Source organism: Kogia breviceps, chromosome 1 (assembly GCF_026419965.1).
Source record: "Kogia breviceps isolate mKogBre1 chromosome 1, mKogBre1 haplotype 1, whole genome shotgun sequence".
Lineage (NCBI taxonomy): Eukaryota > Metazoa > Chordata > Mammalia > Artiodactyla > Physeteridae > Kogia > Kogia breviceps.
The window spans coordinates 173,950,355-173,967,621 of NC_081310.1; the positions used below are offsets into that span (position 1 = coordinate 173,950,355).

General features: G+C 47.2%; 1 pseudogene; it reads right to left on the reverse strand.

The window, feature by feature from the left end:
• Positions 1-2,456: 2,456 nt before the first annotated feature.
• Positions 2,457-17,267, reverse strand: part of LOC131767000 (solute carrier family 28 member 3-like) — a 58,255-nt pseudogene continuing 43,444 nt past the window's right edge.

The window sequence follows — 17,267 nt, forward strand, 5'->3', positions numbered from 1 at the left end:
CCGTGTCCCCTGCATCGGCAGGCGGACTCTCAACCAGTGTGCCACCAGGGAAGCCCGAGTATAACTGTTTTACAATAGTGTGTTAGTTTCTCCTTTACAACAAAGTGAATCAGTTATACATATACATACGTTCCCATATCTCTTCCCTCTTGCGTCACCCTCCCTCCTACCCTCCCTATCCCACCCCTCTAGGTGGTCACAAAGCGCAGAGGTGAACTCCCTGTGCTATTCGGCAGCTTCCCACTAGCTATCTAATTTACATTTGGTAGTGTGTATATGTCCCTGCCACTCTCTCACATCGTAAAAGACATCATTTTAAAAAGCCTTTTAAAAAATAAAGCTGCCTAATATTCCTCTCCATAAGAGAGCTTTCTGAGCTGAGAAAAAGATGAAAGCCAGACCAAGGAACAAGTGTGGTGAATTGCATGTTGACAGGAGCCCTGCCAATCCTGGGTTTAGGGACAGACCCAGCCCCTGGTGTGGTGGTGGGTTAGGGAAGGAGCTTGACAAGAGCAGGGAGTCAGGGCTGGAGCCAGGCCAGCAGAGTTTGGGGCAGGGATGCTGAGGCAGGACCCCAGTGGATGAGCTGACCCAGCCAAGAATTGCTGTTTCCAATCAGGCACGCCGGCCATCAGGCCTGATATTGGGAAGCTCTGAGGCTACTGCTGTACCTGTGTGGGGAAGACCTGGTCCAGAGACTGTCTAGACTGCCTCTGTTTCTTTGCCTGTGGCAACTGTACAGACTGAACGAGGAAATGGGTCTGAAGATGCTTTGTATGCATTAAAACAATCAAGGCCCCCCTGCACAAGGCCCTACAGTGCCAGCCCTGCCCTTGAGCAAGTCTTGCCTGCACAGGTAGATAAGACTTGTATCCAAAAGACTAGTGCACTAGCTGCTCAGCCAAGGAGAGGGGGAGCTGCGGCTGCCCTCTGTATAAAGGTCTCTTCCTGAGACTTCTCTACTGGGGAGGTTGTTTTAAAGTCACGGAGTGGGGATTTCTTTGTCCCTGGGATAGTGAGAGGAGTGGGGAAGTTTCATGCACTAGGGAGGGGTTTAGCCAGTGAGCCACCTTCCCCTTCCTGCCAGAGTGAAAACCCATGACCAGGAGCAGGGAAGTCTAACTCAGGTTTCTGGTCCTACCTGAGGAGACTTGCTTAATAGGAGGAATGAGGGATGAGGTTGGGGCTGAGACCCCGAGACCCACAGGTCAAGGCACACAGCAGAGGCCTGAGCAGGCCCGAGGGACAGGAGGAAGCATGGAAGGGGTTGGCTGGGAGGTAGTGCAGGGCTGGGTCCTCTGGGGAGAAGAAGGATCTGGGTCCATGGAAACTTTCTCTCCAGGGACCCCAAATAGGTCTGCACCATCAAGTGTTGTCAGAAGGGATGGGATTAAAACCCGGGGTGCAGGGAGTGAAGTGGGAACGAGGGGGAGTGTAAGGGGTTATGGGGATAAGGAGACTGCAGAAGGTAGGTGGACTCCCAAGCCCTGTAGGTGTGGCATATCATATCGGGGCTCTGTGTACAGATGGTGCCTGACTTACGATGATTTGATTTATGATTTTTAAAAAAGATTTATTGTTTATTTATTTTATTTTATCACTTTTGGCTTCGTGGGATCTTCATTGAGGCATATGCGGGCTCTTCCTTGTGGCGCGCAGGCTTCTCTCTAGTTGTGGTGTGCAGGCTCCAGAGCGCATGGGCTCTGTAGTTTGCGGCACGCAGGCTCTCTAGTTGAGGCGTGCAAGCTCAGTAGTTGTGGAGCACGGGCTTAGTTGCCCCGTGGCATGTGGGATCTTAGTTCCCTCTCCAGGGATCGAACCCGTGTCCCCTGCGTTGTAAGGTGGATTCTTTACCACTGGACAACCAGGGAAGTCCCCGATTTACGATTTTTTAAAAAAGTAATTAGAAATATCCTAGTATATTGTACTTCGGAGATAAAGAGCCCTTTGGGCATTTAGATCCCTACTTCATCATCACCACCATCACCACACACACACACACACACACACACACACACACACACACACACACACACACAAATCAACTGTTTACACCTGGATTAAAAAAAATTACTCTTGTGCATGAACAAAAATGAAAACACAAATAAATTACTTAAGGTGTTCCAAAACCTTTTTCACATTCTTTCTTTTGTATGAATCCCCTTTTATTCCAGTCATTAGTGTTTTCTCATAAAACGTAGTCTTTATGCTATTAAGAGCATTGGTGATGAGCATTTCATTAAGTAGCATCTCAGCATTGTCTCTAGAATTTCCTTCTGAGACAGAAAACATTTCTGGGACTGGAGACTGAAGTGTTCACTCCTGTTTTCCTTCTTTCCAATTAAAGCTGATTCCATGACAGAGGTATCAATCTGTGGAAATAGCGTGTTTTTTTCCTCCCCAAAGCAGAAAATTCAGCACCTATACTTAGAGTTCTGTTGGAGAAGTGGCTGAACTCAAAATGTATTAGGAACCCAACTGCAGTTTAGTGTTGGTGGATTCAACAAATTTCAGCAGTCCTTCAAATACAGGCTATGGTTTCCTTCTGGGATGACCTCACCAGGACCCTTGGCAACAGTGCTGCTCAGTAGACTCTGGCAGCAAGATACTACATTGGTTGTGTTTCTAACTGAGCTGGAGTTGAAGGCATTCTCCAAAGCATGATGGAAGTTGATGTCTACAGAAGTGCTGGTAAGTGCTATGGATGTGAGTCCACCGATCGCTATTCCTAGGGAACCGAAATTGGCAAAGCCACAGAGAGCATGAGGGACAATTGTCTCAGCACGAATCGACATATATTGCTGCACACCATCCACAAATTGGGTCCACCCTCTTGCCGTAAATGGATCAATTTTGAGAGTTTCTGATAAGCCACAAATTCATTGAAGAATGTCTTATAACCTATGAGTTTGGCAAGCATAAAGCTGTCTTGCCAGTCCACTCCCATCATGAAGGAAAAGGGCATGAAGATGTAGGAGCATATTACTTTGAAACTCAGTTGTGGGTAGTCAAACATGTTTCCAAATCAGGAAAGGGCTGAGTTCACAAAAGACAACAGGTCCAGGAAGGCAATCAAATTCACAGCGATGTTCGCCACCAGGGAAATGGATGTGGATGCTCCCTGAGGGTTATTTTAGGTGTTTCTGTCTCAGATCAAGAAAGTTTAGAAATAGCCAATGCTGCAGGTGTGGACATAACTGAAGCAGTTAACAGATGAGAGGATGAAACCCCAAAAGAAATATATGCACCTAAGACACTTCCAGCAATGGTAGAAAACCCAGTGGTCATGATTGTGTGGAGTTCGGACTTGGTGACGTATGGTAAATATGGTTGGACCAGCAGTGGAGACTCTGTCTGTCCGACAAATATATTGCCAGAAGCAACTACAGGTTCAACAGATGTTCCCATAGTCACTAGCATTACCCATCCAACCTCTCAAACAAACATGGTTGATGGTCCCAGTTTGTAGTGGTCCTTCCAACCAGAGACTGTGGTGCCCTCCTCAGAATGAGGACTTCCTATTGCATCCTCTCTCCTTCCTTCCTGCTTCGATGCAGACACAGGAATGCTTTTTAATGATCCACTGCATCCATCCGAGGTAGTGCAACATGGACATCACAGTGCTGAAGAAACCCACGATGGGCAGGACCTTAAATGCAAAAAAGTGGTCTTTATATTTCTCACCAAAGACAAATGAGGCGCCGGCATCAGTGTACTCCAGGAATGTCTGAACTTGTTTCCGTAACCAATCAAAAGCCATAAATCCAGTTTTCGTCCTTAGTATCAAAAGCCCAGGGCTTCCCTGGTGGCGCAGTGGTTGAGAGTCCGCCTGCTGATGCAGGGGACGCGGGTTCGTGCCCCGGTGGGGGAAGATCCCACATGCCTCGGAGCGGCTGTGCCCGTGAGCCATGGCCGCTGAGCCTGCGCGTCCGGAGCCTGTGCTCCTCAACGGGAGAGGCCACAACAGTGAGAGGCCCACGTGTCACAAAAAAAAAAAAAAAAAAAAAGCCCAAGAAGAAACTGTAACCCAATACCCCAGAAGACAGGCCTCCAGTAAACTTTGGTTGGGTGCTTGGAAAATAGAAATGTCAGGATAATGTACATTATGAGTCCACCAAAGGACACCAGCTGCTGTTGGCCCAATTTGGTGGTGTCAAAGACCAGCCAGAAAATAACTCCCAGGATCAGGCAGGCCCAAATCACCCACTTCAGCCAGAACCAATGGCTGTCCAGAAGCCTTTGGCCAGAAGATGGGAACTGAGCGATTTGAGACTCATATCTGGCCATGAAGTGATCCCCGATCACAAAGAAGATGGCAACCACCGTGATCACGAAAAGAGGAAGGGCTCTGCGAAAAAGTTCAGCACACAGGCCGCAATCACCAGAGCCAGGTAACTTGCTATTAAAATGCCCCAGATGATATACTTAGGGGTTGTTTTGTGTTCCCTACAAAACTCATAAACTGTACCATACTTCCTTTCCAGGCACCCTTTTTGATGTGTCTCTTGATCCTCCTCCTCATCTCCATCCTTTCTTGGAGAATCCTGCTCAGTGGTGACTTGCTCTTCCCCGTTTGCCCTTTTCTTGCTCTCTGTCTTGCACAACTCTACTCCTTAGTGAGTTGTCATTTCCTGATGTGTTCTGGTTTTCAAAGCAGTCTTCATCACTCTGAAAGCCTGTGTTGCTGCAGCCCTCGGCTGTGAGGGCTACCATCCTCTGCAGCTCCACAGAATTTTTGCTGCTCACGGATTTGGCTGGGCTCTGAATTCTTTTCAGATGTCTGGGCTGGAGATCCCCTGTACCTCACTAATCCTTCTCATTCTCCTCATTCCTTCTGGCCCATTTTTACTCCGGGAAGAAGACTCCTGTGCATGCAAACCACGGATGGTCTCTGGTGCCTCTCCCTGGTGTGTCGGATGGAGGGCCAGACGCCAGCTTCACTCCCCAGCTCACCTAGGAGAATCTGATTTATGACTTTTTGACTTTACTTTTTTTTTGGTGGTATGTGGGCCTCTCACTGTTGTGGCCTCTCCCGTTGCGGAGCGCAGGCTCCAGACGCGCAGGCTCAGCGGCCATGGCTCACGGGCCCAGCTGCTCCGTGGCAGCTGCTCCGTGGGATCTTCCTGGACTGGGGCACAAACCCATGTCCTCTGCATTGGCAGGCAGACTCTCAACCACTGCGCCACCAGGGAAGCCCTTGACTTTACTTTTTGATGGTGCAAAACTGATAAGCATTCAGTAGAAACCTACTTTGAATTCTGAATTTTAATCTTTCCCCAGGCTGGTGATATTCGGTGTGATAGTCAGTCTCTCAATACCTTCGGGATGCCGGGCAGTGGCAACTCCCAGTCAGCTACACAATCATCAAGGTAAACAACTGATTACACTTACAACCATTCTGTACCCACACAACCATTCTGTTTTTCACTTTCAGTACAGTATTCAATAAATCACATGAGATATTCAACACTTTACTATAAAACAGGCTTTATGTTAGATGATTTTGCCCAAATGTAGGCTAATGTGAGTGTTTTGATCATGTTTAATGTAGGTTAGGCTAAGCTATGATGTTCAGTAGGTTAGGTGTATTAAATGCATTTTTTTACTCACAATACTGTCAATTTACAATGGGTTTATTGGGATGGAACCCCATTATAAGTGGAGAAAGGTCTGTAGTGGCTATCTCTGAGGAGATTGCATGGCCCCTGATGGCAGCCTGTGACATGTCTGCCAGCCTCTGTTTCCTACAGGCCACACCCCAAACCCAGTGTTAGTGTTTCCTCCTCATCACAGCGTGAACAGGTAACAAGAACAGGAAAGCAATGAGATCTCTGAACACCTGATCAAGGAAAACTTCCTGGAGGAAGAAGAGTCTAGAGAATGACTAGAAGTTAAGGCGACAAAGGATAGTGATTCCTAGTGCAGACTGGACCCAGGTGTCTTGGATCTTTCACTTACTAGCTGTGCCTCACTTTTTTCAACTGTAAAATGGGGCAGTTAGTGCTTCTCTCATAGCATTTTGTGAGAGTTCAATAAGTTTACACATGTAAAGGGCTTAGAGCTGAGCCTGGCACATAGGAAGGAGTCCATAAATGTCAGCTGTTACTATCTGACTAGGAGAGGATGGGGAGGTCATCAGAGCTAGGAGATGCAGCTGGGCAGTTGTGCTGTATATTAAAATTAATTGCTAAAGGGCCTTGACTCCCAGACCTATGAGTTTAATGGGGATGCTGGTGGTGAGGAGCATGAGATGGGGGTGTTCCAAATCAGACCTCAAATCCATGCTCATATACATGCCCACACCCACCAGGCACCCACAGGCACAGGGGCACTAGACCCCATGCCTATGCATTGTGCCCGTGCACAGACACACCCACACCCACACACACTCCTGGACACAGACCCACACGCGTGCTTCCTCCTCCTTCCCCAACCCCTCTCAGAAATAAAACTGCTCCCAGCCCGGGGTGGGGGGTGGTTTGCACACCGCCGCAGACCCCCGAGCCTCTCCCAGCCCCAGCGAGCCTCTCCCAGCCCCAGCGCCGGACAGCTAGAAATGTGTCTGCTCCGCCGTCTCCAGGCCTGAAGGCTTCTAGCCACACCTTATCCTTCCCCCGCTCCTCTTCCCAAACCCCTAGGCTCAGAGGCGGTCGATCTTCTACTTGCTTCGTTCTTTTTTATCACCAGTAGATTTGAGAAAAGATTCGGCTGGTTGTGGGACTGGCCGGCGGGAGGAGCGAGGTGGCTTAGGGAAAAGGGGAATCATCATACTGAGGTCAGGCCCGGGGGAGGGGCCAGGTCCCCCAAGGACCTGTACACCCCTCCCCCGCCCCCCGCACCGGGGATGAAAGAGGCCTCGGGCCGTGGGATGGGAGCAGTCCGAGGGGCTCGGTGCTTGGGGGACCGTGAGCTTGCCCCATAATGGGGCGCAAGGTGGAGCCCTAGTGCTCCGTGCTGGGGAGGAAGGAGAGGGCAGGAGGCCGGCGTTCAGCTGGTGTCCAGCGGTCCCCGGGCGGGGCTCGTCCCCCGAAAGGCACGGACAAAGGGGCGGCCTCCCCGGACCCCTGCGCCGCCTGGAGCCGAGGGCTCAGTACAAAGCTGGGGGCGGGTGGAGCCGAGCCCGCCCCACGCGCCGGCGCTCACGGGACTGTTGATCCGCACGATTGCGAGCGACGTTTCCTGCGCTTAATCCCAACAAGCATGAAAACGGCTCCAGCGGGCCGCCAGCAGGCCCTTTGTCCCAGCCCCTCGCGGGACAGCTGCAGCCGGGATCCCTCCCCCCTTTTGTGTCTCCTCCCCCGCGCCCCTCTTCGCTCTCCCCAACTCAGCTGCCCGTATGGCCGCAAGCCTCCCAGGTCTCTCGCCTCGGGCACTTGGCCGCACAAAGAGGGGCAGTGCTCCTAATCTGGGGGAGAGGGAAGATTAACCCCAGGGTCTGCAGGGAGAGGTGGGACTGTGGAGGGAAGAGAGAGAGAGAGGGGTGAGGGGTGCGCCTTCTGCGAATGTAGGACTGTGCAAGTGATGTGGGCCTGCAAGTGAGAGCATTGATGTGGGACTGGAGCCGTTGGTGGACACGTGTGAGCGGGTGCAAGTTAGCGGACTGGAGGGGCCCCGGGTTGCTTACTCATGCTTCTTGGACTCCTCTGGCCAGCCCCCAACATTCAGTGTTCAGACAGCTTTCTGGGCAAGAAACTCCCTAGACCTTGATGCTCCCTGGGCTTCCTGGGACCTCCTGTCTCTACTCCTCCTGGGACCTCCTCCTCTCTGTGCCTTGGCCCCTGCCCATCCTCTGGACTCCAGCAGGGTCTCTGCCTCCAACTGCCCACTGGACAGCTCGCCTCGGATGACCCAGAGCACCTCAAACCTCCCATGTCCCAAACTGAGCTCATCTCGTCACCCACAAATCTGCTCACCCCGCTCGGTCACCTGGGGCGTAAGCCTTGATCCTCCTAGTCACTCCTCACACCCGTCACCAGGTCCTGTCCCTTCCGCCTCCCGAACGCTTCTCTAGCCCATGCCTTCCTGTCCACTCCAGCTTCCCCATCTTGGTTCAGGCCACTGTCATCTCTCACCCAGAAAACTGGAAGCGCTCCTAGCCTGTCTCCCTCCCTTCCATTCACCACACTGCTCTGGAGTGGGCTTCCATAAGACTCCTCCAACTTCAGACCTTTCCAAGGCTCTCCGATTGCTTAGCTTGGTCAGAGAAGCAAGGCCTTCTCTGACTGCTTCCTACATCCTCACTGGCCTGATCTTTCCCCAGGGTCTGTTGTTCTCAAGTTACTGTCTAGTCCACAAAGAACTTTCTCAAGAGCCTTCACGGAGATTTTTTCTCATGAAATCTCTGAGTAGCCTTGTTCCTTCAGAACCATCCTTCAGAACCATCCTTCAGATCCCCAAGGTCCAGGGAACTACAGGGCAGTGGGAAGCCAGATCCTCCAGAGACAGTGCATATGCTGGCTCAGCCTTGCCCACACTATGCCTGCCACACGCAGGACAGCAGGGCTCCTCCGCAGCTGATGTGGTCCTGCCCTTCCTTGGGCTTCCTCAGGCCACCGTGGCTACAGAGGCCACTCCAGGTGCGTGAATCCTCAGGGCTGCTGGACACCCTTGTCTCTGTCCCAGATCTCTCAGGAGGGACCACATCCCCAGGGGGCTCAGAACCCCACAGTCTGCAAGCATGTCTGTGTCGTGAGTATTATTCATGTTCCTGTCACCACTGTCACCAGACACCTCCTCCCAGGAGCCTGCTTCCAAGATGCTCTCAAGCCCCCGTCTTAGACAGGAAATTCCTATATTCAACAAATATTTATTACTGTCTACCATGTTCCAGCCCCTCTGGTAGGCAGTGGTGATTCAGATGAATCAGACACAGTCCCAGCCCACTGGAACTTCACAGTCAATTCCTGGAGACCCAGACATGGGTAATAAGAGTGCAGTGTGATAAGTGCTAATACAAATCTGTCCGTGGAAAGTGTTGTGGAAGCACTTTCTAAAACATGTTCCAATAGGTGGGAAGTAAAAGATTGCCAAGTTCAAAGGGAATGATCAGGAAAGCGTTCACAAGGAATTCCCTGGCAGTCTAGTGGTTAGGTCTCTGCGCTTGCACTGTTGAAGGCACAGGTTCAATCCCTGTTCGGGGAACTAAGATACTAAGATCTGGCAAGCCACTCGGGGGAGGCCAAAAGAAAATAAAGAAAAAAGGAAAAAAAAAAGGAAAGCGTTCACAGAGGAGCTGATGTGGAGGATGTGACCTGGAGGATGAGTAAAAGTAGGTAAACAGTATCCTAGGAAAAGTGAAGAGGACCTACCCTGGGGACCCAGGAACCAGGAACCTCCGAGAGTTCAGAAGCAGGACACTGTCCAAGAGACAGAGGAGTCTCTCTGAGCCGGCAACTGCAATGAGGAGCGAGGCTTTACCTGTACAACTGTTATGAATGTTTGCTCTCGTGAGGTTGGCCTGAGACATCACGTCACTTCCTGGGATGCTGGGCAGTATAATAAACTCAGTAAAGTATCCCACTTGCCTGTGAGCCACACAAGCCTCTGTCTTCAGGTACATTCAGAACCTTCAGAGTTTGGGAGTGTATGGGGTAGTAATGGGTACAGACTGGGAACCCCAGAAGCCAGTCCTCTGAAGAAAGGGCTTCTGCACCAGGCCACTGGGCTTCACTATGGGAACCAACAATACTCCCACAAAAGACCCTCCCTGCTTAATATCAACTAAACTTGGTTCTGCAGGAACCCAACAACAAAGGCTCAGTCCAGAACATGCAGGTGTACACAGATGTATATGTCTGTGTCCAAACCCCTGTGAAGAAGTTCAAAGCTTCTTTTATCTGGCGGGTCTGGTGGGTTTCAATGCCATACTCCCCATTCCCCACCCCCAATTTTATTCCTACTTGCATCCGTGTGTTATTCCTATCCCCGTGGCCAGCTCATCCTCTCCCCATTCTCAATACCATCTTTCCCAACTCACTTCTCTATTTCAGCCCAAAGCATCGCCCTAACAACAACAGCAATAAGAGAAAGAAGGAAGAGGGGAAGGCAGAGGGGAGTAGGAGAAGAGTATTTTCTTAGAGTACTAACTTTGTGTCAGGACAGGCACTGTTCTTGGTGCTTTACCTGTGTTAACTCATCTAATCCCTAGGAGAAAGATACTATTATCATCTGCATTTTGCGGATGAAGAAATTGAGGGCCAGGGGTGTTGAGCAACTTGCTTAAATTCACGGTAGCTGGTAGGAGGCAGAGCCAGGATTCAAACCCAGGCAGTCTGGCTGCAGAATCAGTGCTCTCACCACCTCAACTCCACGTTGCCCCACAACCACTCCCTGCCTGCCTTTATAACCATCTTCATATTCTCCTACCCTATCCCCATCCCAATCTCATTCCCATTAGCATCCCGTCCTGCACATATTATCCCCTCCCACTTACTCCATGCCCAGTTTCATACCCATTCCTCACCCCAGCCACCCAACCTTTGACGCTTCCCCATTCCTATTCCCTTCCTCTTCCCTGTACGCCTTGCCTTAGAAAACTGGCTTTAGAGTCTGTTTTCAAGTTCACTAGGCTTTGAACAAGAGATACATTCACTTAAATTTTTGGAGCCTTAGTTTTTTCATCTGTTTGAAAGGGGTAAGAAAGCAAGTACCATCTACTTTACAGGATTGCTGTGAGTATTAAATAATACTCTTGAAATTGCTTTGTAAATTGCAAAATGTTTTACAGCCCAATGTGGTGGTGTTGTTTTGTTAATTTGCCTTGATACTATTTTTTACCCCTTCTAGAAGCAAATGTTTTAATTTCAGTAACTGACCATTTGTTTTCTAAACAGTGAAATTCTTATGCTGTTTTGAAACTAATTTTAATGGAGGCTACTGAAATAGTAATGTTTATTGTTTGTGATTATTAATAATTTAAGAAAAAGAAAAGTAAATGTTGCTTGTATTAACAAGGTTGGGATAACTTTCCATGGCAGGTCCTAAAAATGGAACGGTTGTGAATGGGGGTGCTCTAGGACAGGATGGGAAAGAGCTGAGATAGGAATGGGGAATGGGGAAGAGGATGGAGACTTGGATGGGAACAAGGTAGAGATAAAGAGCAGTGAAGGGATACAGGTGAGAAAAGAATGACCAAGCTGTGTCAAGCCTTCCTATGTGCCATTTCACCCTATTTTACTATCCTATTTTATAGGTGAATAAACCAAAGTTTCTTTAGGTAGGCTCCATTTCTGGCAGGACAGACACCGTACTCTCTATTCTCACATTTCCCCTCAAATGCCTACTAGAAAGAAACAAGGTTACAGACGCCTTGCCTGAGAAACAGGCTCATCTGTACCCAGAAAGGGTTCTCTAAGATAGGGAGCATCCCCATGACCCACCTGGGACTAAGTTCAACGGAACCGAGCAAGAGGTGGGAAGTTGCCATTGGGATGGAAAGGGGAGGGAGACATGGTAGCAGGTGTCTGCTTCATGCTACAGCTTTACAGTTAATGCTCCAGATGCCTGTTTCCTCCTCCTTTGGGAAAATGGAGGGAAGGGAAGGTGCTACCTCTTCCACTTCCTGTGCCTAGAGTACCTGATAATCCTCATACGGCCTCCCAGGACTCACAAACCCCCTCACCCCTGAATTCCTTCCTACCCCCCAAACTCACCCAGATAGGAGGAGAATCTTCTAGGTTGATTTCCTGACCTCTCCTCCCCTAACTTGTCTCAGGTACAATCACCACCTTGATCTCCATAATGAAACTCCTTTTATATGAGACACTCACATACTCCCCTAATTATTACTGAGATCTTCTGGTTTGTGTGTGTGCATTTGTGCATGCACATGTGCATTTTGGGAATGGGGAGTCTGAATGGCTACCTCACGCCTAATGAACTTCGCCCAGAGAAGGTTAATTACCCTCAGAAGTTCCTTACTAAATTAGCAGCCTATGGCTCTGCTCCCCATTGTGATAATATCCCCTTATATGTGATCAGAGTTTTATAGTTTATAGAACCTTTCCCTCTATTTCCCCATTGCTTTCTCATGACTACACTGGGAGGTAAGCAATGGTGTGCCTTTTTATAGAAGAGGAAATAGTCACAGATGCTAAGTGTCTTGCACAAAGTTGAACAGCTTGCAATGGAGCAAGGACCCTACTCCTTCAACTAAACACTCAACTGCCCAGGTCTCACCCAGACCTGCCTTGAATTCCGCGGCAACAATGTGGCAGGACTTAAAGGAAAGGGTTGCTCAGGCACGCAGGGAGGGTTACCGGCTCAGCGGGAGTGCCTTGGCATTTGGATAATTCTTTTGAGCGGGACTGTCCTAGGCAATGCAGGGTCCCGATTTAGCACCCCTGTCCCCTAGACATGAGATACAATAGGACTGGCTACCCACTTAGAGAGACGAACAAAACATCTCCCTCATATTTTTAAAGCCCCCTATAGGGGTGGTATCCCTCCCACTTCTCTCTCCTCACCACTTAGAACCACAGGGCTACGGTCTCAGCTTTGGACACTGGCCCCCTTTCTATTGTCCACCCCCTGCCGTCCTTCTTTTCTCCCAGGGCAGTTCACCTCCGTCTTGGACTCTATCAGCTAGAAAACGGCAAGAGTTACTAAGGCTTGAGCCCCATGGCTCTGAGGCTTAAGGAGGCTGTTCCTTTAAGGAGGCTGGTTCCCAGGACTAACGGGGGTGCGGGGGGGTGGGGGTGGGAGGGACAGTGACTGGAGGGGCGGGGCGGTTGATCGAGAGAGAAGGGAAAGGACCCCACCCCACCCCCGCCCCCTGCAGGCCTCACCTAATCGCCACACTCTGCGTTATTACCCGCCTATCGCAGCGTGCTTTTAAATAAAATATGCAAAGATTTCCCTCTCAAATTATCTCCCCAAGCAAACTAGCTCAACTCCTGCTTGTTAATGGAAAAAATGCAAATAAGGCCTCCCACCTCTCTCCCTCAGCCCCAGGGCCCTGGACTGCTAATGCGATTCCTTCTTTTTGGGAATTTCTGTTTCCGTTGAAACCGATTTTTAGGGGGATGGGGGGCTTTTCCCAGGTGCCATCCAAAGGGAGAGGCTTAAAAGGGAGGGAACAGCTCAGGTAGAAATTTGAGGGAATCACTGTATTACGGGTTTGCGTCTTTCTGAGCCTCATTTTCCTCACGTGAGATCTCAATTAGTCCTTCCTTCCCTGGGCTGCAGTGAGGCTGAACCGAGGGAAAGGCACGGGGCTGGCGCAGCGTAGGTGCATCTTTCTAGTTTAAACCTGCTGTGGTTGGAGGATACAGAGACGGAGAAAACAGACATGGCTTCTGCCCTCATGAAGCTCACAGTCTAGCAGAAAAAAGCCCCCAGACCATTTAAAAGCTGAAAAGCAATTAGAAGACACCTAAATCAAGCAATCAAAATCAATGTCATCATAGTGAGATAAAATGGACATCCACCCCCTAACATGGACACAATCTCCTAGGCAGCACAACTGCCAAAGATGCAGAATCTGAAGAATGAAGAACCAGAAGGGAAACCACAGGACAGACCTAAATCCAAGGTCAGGCTCAGCTGGCAGGGGCTCTTTAGAATATCAATGTTATGAAAGAAGAATGATCTGTTCCAGATTAAATGGGCTAAAGAGACAAGACAACTAAACCCGCAATGCATGATTCTGGATCAGATTGAAAAAAGGGCAATGTCTGTGAAGCACAGCATTGGGACGTTTGGCAAAATGTGAATATGGATTGCATTATACATATTTTTTTAACATGAAATAACCATTTATTTATTTATTAAAAATTTTGGCAACGCGTGAGGCATGCAAGATCCCAATTCCCCATCAGGGATCAAACCCATGCCCCCTGCAGTGGAAGAGCAGTCTTAACCACTGGACCACCAGGGAAGTCCCTGTATTATACATATTTTATTGTATCTATTTAAATTTCCTGACTATGGTCATCATATTATGGTTACAGAGAAGTGTCTCCTTGTTTGGGGGAAATCTATACGGAAATGTATAGGGGTAAAATCTCATATTTGCAACTTAATCTCAGATGGTTCAGCGAACAAATGTAGCAAAATATTAACAATGGGTGAATTAGGTGAGAAATGTAGGTTTGTTCATTGAATTATTCTTGCAACTTTTCTGTAGGTTTGAAATTTTTCAAAATAAAACGTTGAAAAAAGAAAAAAATATAATTGGCTTTTTAAAAGCATGATAATGATATTGTAACTGTGATTTTTTAAGTCCTTATCTTTTAGAGACACTGGCTAAATAAAACATTTTCAGATGAAATTAAATGATCTGTATTATTTGCTTACCAATAGTATAGGAGGAGGGAGGTTGTTGGGAGTTCAGGTGAAACCAGATTGGTGTGAGCTAATCATTGAAGTTGTGTGGTGAAAACGTTCTCTTTTTCTTATATTTGAATTTTCTATAATTAAAAGTATTGTTTTTAAGAAAAGCAATTACGAGAAATGTGGTGAGTGTTAGAAGGGAAATATGGGTCCAGCAGGGGAACGCAGTCCAGTCTGAGGGGTTTGGAGCAGGCTTTCTAGAAGAGAGGAGTGTTTAAGCAGGGCCAAAGTGGGGTGAGTAGGGGTGAGGTAGGGAAGAGCTCCCTAGGCCAATGGTCCAAAAGGTACAAGAGTGAGATGCAGTGTCGTGGAGTGTGCAGGACCCCAAGTGAGGCAGAAAAGGAGAAGCCAGGTGGAGAGGAGAGGCCAGGTGGGGAGTTGAGATGGAGCTAATGAGGACCTTGCAGTCCAGCTAAGGGCTTGGGTGTTTTATGCCAAGGGCAATAGAGAGCTTTAAGCAGGGAAGTGACAGGATAAGATTTGCATTTGAGAAAGACCACCCCGGTGCTTTGTGGGCTAATAGGAAGGTACCAGGCTGGGGACTGTTGGAAACTCCTGTCCTGAGAGTTGCACCTGAATCGATTCCCTCTCCCCAGCCATCCTGACCTTCCCTTCCCAACTAAGGGACAGAGCTTGGGTGCCATATTTCAAACCTGGGACCAACCCATCCCTAAAGCCCTGTTGGCTGTCATACTATCTCCAATTCCTGTTACTCCACCACCATAGGGAAGCTGTATGGCTGACAGTTAAGAGTTCAGACTCTGGGCCAGGCTGCCTGGATTCAAATTCTACTTCAGTCCCTTTCTAGCTGATGACCTTGGACAAATTTCTTCACCTCAACTTCCTCATGTATAAAGTGAGGATGATAATAATACTACTTACATCACAGGGAAGTTGTGAGGATTAAATGCATTGATATATACCCAGTGCTTAGAACAGTGCCTGACCTGTAATAAGGTCTCAATAAGTCTACTCTGAGGGAGATTAAGAGGCACAAACTTCCAGTCACAAACTAAATGACTCATGAGTGTGAACTGTACAGTGTAGGGAATGTAGTCAATAATCATGTGATATCTTTGTATGGTTACAGATGGTAACTAGACTTATCATGGTGATCAGTTTGAAATGTACAGAAATACTGAATCACTATATTGCACACCAGGAACCAACATAGTGTTGTAGGTCAATTCTACTTTAAAAACAAGCGAACTAACTAACTAATTGAAAGAGATCAGATTTGTGGATACCAGAGGTGGGGTGGTGGGAATTGGAAGAAGGTAGTCAGTAGGTACAAACTTCCAGTTATTGGATAAATAAGTACTAGGGATGTAATGTATAACATGATAAATATAATTAACGCTGCTGTATGTTATATACAAATGTTATTAAGAGAGTAGTCCTAAGAGTTCTCATCACAAGGAAAAATTTGTTTCTATTTCTTTTATTTTGTATCCATATGAGATGATGAATGTTCACTAAACTTATTGTGAACTTAATGTTCACTAAACTTACTTTGTGATATCTCTAAGCCAAATCATTATGTTGTACACCTTAAACTTATACAGTGTTGTATGTCAATTATGTCTCAATAATAAGGAAAAAAAGAAGTCTTACTCTGTACCGAGTACTGTTCTGGAAGGATGTGAATGGATTGAAAGGGAAGAGAAAGATCTCAGCTTTACTGGACAGATGGAACACAGATCAAAAAGAGCAATATCAAAACACTGTATTTTTGCTTTATTTGCAGTTTTAAATACAGCTGGAAACAACCAAGATCCATCAATGGGGGAATGGCTAAGGAAGTTGTAATATCTAGTAATGTTTAGGAAAAGGTTGGGAAAATCCCCATTTTATCATATTAGGTGAAAACGCCAGAAGCAAAATTGCAAATGTTATATGACTTCACCCATACTCTAGAAAGAACAGAGAGGGAAAGAAATTCAAAGGAAATACACTGAAATATTTACAGTGGTTACCTCTAGATGGTGCTATTTGGGTGTAGTTTAATTTTAAAAAAAAAATCTGTTTCCAAAATATCTAGTAATGTGCATGAATTACTTTTATAGTGGTAGGGGTTCAACCTTCTTTTGTTAAAAAAAACAGTGCTTTTGTTTACAAATGAATAATGGTGAACATCATCAGCCATCAGAAAAATGCAAATCAAATCCCAGTGATATAATCACTTCACACCCACAAGGACGGCTATAACCGAAACAACAGATAATAACAAATGTTGGTGAAGATGTGGAGAAATTGGAACCCTCGTGACCCACTGGTGGGAATGTCAAGTGATGCAGCTGCTTGGAAAACAATCTGGTAGTTCCTCAAAAGGTTAAACATAGAGTTACCATGATTCCGCAACCTAGCAATTTCACTCCTAGAACATATACACCCGAGAGAATTGAAAACATATATTCACAAAAAAACACGTATACGAATGTTCATAGCAGCGCTATTTATAATAGCCCAAAGTGGAAACAACCCAAATGTCCATTAACTGAAAAGTGGATAAACAAATGTGGCATACCCATACAATGGACAGTTACCCAGCAATAAAAAATACGGATGCATTTTAATTTATTATATTATAATTATATTACATTATATATCATATCATCTCATAAAAGTAATAAGGCCACCAACTACAAGTTTGAAAAATAAGGTTGTAGAATTATGGATGGCTCCATACAGATGGCTTGAAGTTGCATTTCTGTAGTTCTTTACATACTAAGAAAACAATGTTGTCAACATCTAAGAATGAGCGGGAGATTATGGTGAGGGGAGAGGGGCTAGAGATACCAGGCATGACTTTTCTCTAATACAAGGACTCTTATCATGCTGGTGTATTTTCTTTCAGATTGTTTTCCCTGATCGTATTTTTTTACGTGCAATCGTAATGTATAAGCATGACGAATCCTAATTTTTTGACTTAACCT